The sequence below is a fragment of the Limulus polyphemus genome, unplaced genomic scaffold (assembly GCF_000517525.1).
Source record: "Limulus polyphemus unplaced genomic scaffold, Limulus_polyphemus-2.1.2 Scaffold1602, whole genome shotgun sequence".
In the NCBI taxonomy this organism is placed as follows: domain Eukaryota; kingdom Metazoa; phylum Arthropoda; class Merostomata; order Xiphosura; family Limulidae; genus Limulus; species Limulus polyphemus.
In genome coordinates, this window is record NW_013667212.1 from 159086 (window position 1) to 163958 (window position 4873).

The following is a 4873-nucleotide window of genomic DNA, read 5'->3' on the forward strand; positions in this document are numbered from 1 at the left end:
TTAGCAATGATGCTTAAAGTAGATTTTACTCGTTAATCAGATAAAGGAAACTTTGTGATAAAACAATATGTTGGGAAGGGCTTAAACCTAACGTTGACATATATAATCGGTATTAAAATTAAAAATAAATTTCTATTTTATTAATCCTTACCATAATAACGTGATATGTAAAAGACTTAAGTAAAAAATTATAATAATTACAATTCATTTGCTTAAATAGGAAATATTCTTTCTGTTGTTACGATTTATGCCAATAGGGGGCAGAGTATCATCATTTTTATTTTATGGTTGTGTTTTTTTTTAAAACAAACTTTGCATTATCCATAGTAGGTGTTCAGCCGAAAAGCGCTTAGAAATAGTTATATGTGTTAGTATGACTGACCTTAAGGTAATCACAAAGTTAAACTGTAAGATATTTTGAGTTAATTTCAGTCATTACATGTGTAATGTCATGACTCGATGATTCTTCTACAGTAGGTGTAGACTACTAATAGTAAGACTAAGACTCAAAACCTCATTCTCCTTGATACTTAAGCAGGATTGTTATACGAAAGAATCGACTGTTGGAAAAGACGATCCAGTTCAGGAGTTTTAGGTAGGCCTAAGCATTATTACGTTTTATGAGAAAGTAAAATAACTGACAAACAACTTGTCTTTGTTTTTAGTGTTTAATGATAAACTTAACACAGCTACTACTATTACTTTTTAATATTTTTCATATAATATTGAAGCGAGTTATCTAGAAGATTATCTGATAGTGTTGGAATGTTTGAATAGTTGTGTAGAAATAGTGAGTTTGTTGATCGTGGGACTCTAAACTTTTTCGTTAAAATATAATTTTGTATTAGAAGAAGAAGTAATATTATCCAGCTCTGCTGGTAACGGTTCGTTAGTCCGAGGGCCCATTACTCCGAAGGCCCTATAATCCGAAGATATGTTTTTTAACAGTTAAAATGATTGGTTGGTTAAGTTTGTGAAATTTTATGGCAAAAACACCCCAGGGTATGGCCTAAAAGGTTGCAATTTCTCATGAATGGATGGATCATATTATTTACTTTATGTTATGTGAATGGGTACTGTATAGTGGGTGCTACTATAGCGTGCAGTCTACCGGGACTTTTACACTGTAATAGATGTACGGTCTACCGAGACTTTTACACTATAAACAAAGCATATAAAGATGTTGAATAATAGCAGTCTACCTGGGATATTTACACTGCTAAATAATTTATTAATGATCCTTATTATGATAAAAAACAAACAACACAAAATTGTGCTACATAATTATTTTTAATGACATACACTTCGTACCACATTCTTAACAAATTATTTACATTTAAATCCTTTAACGATATACACTTCGTATATCATTTACAAATGCCACAAATAAATCAGCTGCATCTTTTCTTAGCAGTGTTAGCTGAAGATCCCCCATATTTACACATCAGGATTGGATTTGGGAATCTAGCTCTTCTGAGAGAATTGACATTCAAGATTTTATTTAATAGTGCTGGAGAACGAATGTTATACTCCTGGCTCATTAAACATGTCGACAGCTTGATAAACGTATATAAAAAAAATCTTTACACTCCACTTAAGAATAAAGAATATATTTTTATTTCAACCAACGTTTCGACTTTGGGGCTTCATCAGGGTTAATATACACAACTCTATGTTGAAAGCTTCTAGTTCTAGTCAGTAAAAATATCTTGACACCGAGCAGGCCCAAACGAAGAATGTATGAAAGGGGGTGTTCTGATTTGTGAGATCAAAAGTCCACATATATTGTGCAGAGCACAATCAGCATGCTAATGGGACTGGGGCCTAGGGGCACACCCCACAGAAAATATGTAAAACGATAGGTGGTATGAGATTAAATGTTTAAGCAATTTTGCATGAACTATAGTTTAATATATCTATCTGTTCCCCTTCACTTTTTTTCTCATTTTTTAGAAGGTTGACTGTGAACCACTGTGCAGTGATAATTTTCCATCATTTTGAGGGAAACTGGCCATTGTCGATGCTACCCGATCCAAGTGCCATGGTGGAAGTTGGAGCAGGCTGACTGACTATCTTTCACCTCTTTCTCAGACATTAATCCTGCTGTTGTTACTCTTCCATCTATTAACGACTGTGCGGAGGCAGTAACTGATTGTATAATTCAAGCAGCTGTTCATTCTATCCCCAAAACCTCGACATGCTTCCCATGGTATTCTCATCCATGGTGGTCTCCTGTCTGCCAGCAGGCATGAAAGGCTTAGAAACGGGCCTGGGATACCTTTCACAGCTATCCCACTCTTTCCCCAACCACATTGCTTTCCAGCGAGCCTGTGCCTATGCTTGGCAGTTCAGATGTCAAAGCCAGAGGGAATCTTGGATTAAGTTCACCACCAGGATATCTTCTACCACCAATTCCAAAGTCATCCGGGACAAGAATAAGATCAAGTGGAAGTATGCTTCCCATACCCTTTCCATCTTGCTCTCCAATGGCCAGGAAGTTGCTGATGTACAAATGTACCAATGATGTACCAATATTCATGTGGACAGCTTTGCTCATCTCTCCAGCACTTCTGTTTCATCCTCTGCCTTCTTGGTTATCAAGTCTTCGGCAGAGCAATCACCTCTTTCCTTTAGGGCTGATTGTCTCTATAATTGCCCTTTTAAACTTGCTCTTCATCAGTCTGGCAGTACTTTGGTTGGGCCTGATGACGTTCATTACGAGATGCTGTGTCAAAATTTCCTGCCTATCTTGCTCTACATCTGGTTGTTTTTTAATCGGATCTGGCAGGAGAACGTTTTTCCTGATATTTGACAAAAGACTATTGTTCTTCCTTTTACAAAGACTAGGAAGGATCCCAAAATTCCTTCTAATTCTCACCCAATTGCTTTGACAAGCTGTCTCTGTAAGGTCTTGGAGAGGATGGTTAATACATGTGTTGTTTGGTTCCTTGAATCAAAAACCTCCTCTCGCCTACCAATTGTGGTTTTCATAGACATCACTCCATCATGGACCACTTGATTTATCTTGAATCCTCGATCAGGCTAGCCTTCCTCAAGAGAGAGCAACTTGTTTCTGTTGACTCTGATCTTGAGAATGCTTATGACATTTCTGGGAGGTTTGTCATTTTATTTGTAACTTTTCACTTAACAGGCGATTCCAAGTCCATGTGGGCTTCACCCTTTCCCGTTCTTTCACATACGAACTTGGAGTACCTTAGAGCTGTCTTGAGTGTCACCCTTTTCAATATCAAGATTAATGCTATTACTCGACAACTTCCTCCAACTGTTGTGAATGGCTTCTATATTGACGACTTCCACATTTCTTGCCAGTCGTCAAACATGAGGTTTATTGAGTGACAGCCTCAGACTCTTTGTACTCGCTTGTTGAGGTGGACCATAGCAAATAGTTTCACCATTTCTTTCTCTAAAACCATCTGCATTCATTTTTGCCACCAACGGGGTTTACACCCTAATCTTCAGCTTTGTCTCGGTGGTGTTCTTCTTCTTGTGGTTCCTGAAACGAAGTTCTTGGGGCTTTTGTTTGACCACAAGCTGACTTTTATTCTTCACATTAAGCAGCTTCATGTCAAGTGTATTCAGGCACTGAACATCCTCTGTGTCCTCTCTTCTACCTCTTGGTGAACAAATCAATGTTCCATGCTCAAGATCTATCATGCCCTTATATGATCCTAGCTGGACTATGGCTCCATGGTCTATGGTTCTGCCAGGTTCTCTGCCTTGAAGATGTTGGACCTTGTACACCATCTGAGGCTTTGACTCTGCACAGGGGCATTCCACACTTCTCCAGTCAAGAGTTTGTACACTGAGTCCCATTGTCAGGGTTTTATATATGTGTGGGCTGGGATTCTTCTACGGTAGGTGTTTGTGACTTGTTGGCAATAAATTCGAACAATAAACGGAAAGCACACAATCCAGTTGTTTTAAAATAATATATTCAAAACTAGTCAAACGTATGTACAAAAATTCTTTACACTATAGGAAATCACAGTTTTATCTAAAACTCTAAATAATTCTCTTTTCTTGTCAAAAGTCCACACAGGCTGATTCAATTACTTTAGAATCCAATTGACAAGACGAATTATTTTCTCTATCCTGATTCTTACTATACAATCTGCGATAAATTCACTCTCGTTACCTCATGAGTTACCACAGTAGCATATCGAACTTTAAATAATTGTCTCCTTTCGTCAAAGTCCACACATACGGTTTTAATTACTTTAGAACACCCTTTGACAAGACAAATTCTTCTTCTTATCTCTGTTAGTCTCTGAAACTCACTTTAAAATATCACTGTTAAGGCTAATCACTTTCACCCCAGCGATCTTCTTGTTTTCTAATTTTTTTCTGATTGAACTTTTACTTAACTTTTACTTAATTTGCTTCTAACTTTTTTATAAATCGCTCGACACGCTAAACTGTCAAATCACTCAGTTTAGATCTGACTAAATATTTCTCACTTGACTTTCCTCTGCTTCTTAACTTCCTCTCGCGAGCCACCTAGTATCACGCCACTCCTTCTCTCGAATCTTCGAGAAATTACTAGATATAGGGTAGTCTGGTATATATAAAATGGTCACAACGTGACGCAATAATGTGTGTAGGTAGTGAGTAATTGAACTGCAGTCAGAAAGTATTGTTTGTTGTTATAGCATTTGTTATAGAGCGACTGTTGAAAATAAGTGTATCGGTAAAGTTATATTCAGAAAGAATAAACCAGTTTTATTAAGAAAGGACTTGTGTCGCTAAAGTTTAGTCGGAAAGAAGTTACAGAAAATCAACTAACGAACGGAGACGTAACTAACTGGTATCAGAAGTGGAACGAAAAAAAAATGGAAACGAGAGGCGGAAAATC

General features: G+C 37.2%; 1 protein-coding gene across 2 annotated transcripts in view; it reads left to right on the forward strand.

Moving 5' to 3' along the window:
* The first annotated feature begins 324 nt into the window (after positions 1-324).
* LOC106464265 (tyrosine-protein kinase PR2-like) overlaps positions 325-4873 on the forward strand; it is a 91892-nt gene continuing 87343 nt past the window's right edge. For both annotated transcript variants that reach the window (XM_013924391.2, XM_022391976.1), the window contains exon 1: positions 325-595. The gene's annotated coding sequence lies outside the window, so the exon portion shown is untranslated. The remainder of the gene's footprint in view (positions 596-4873) is intronic.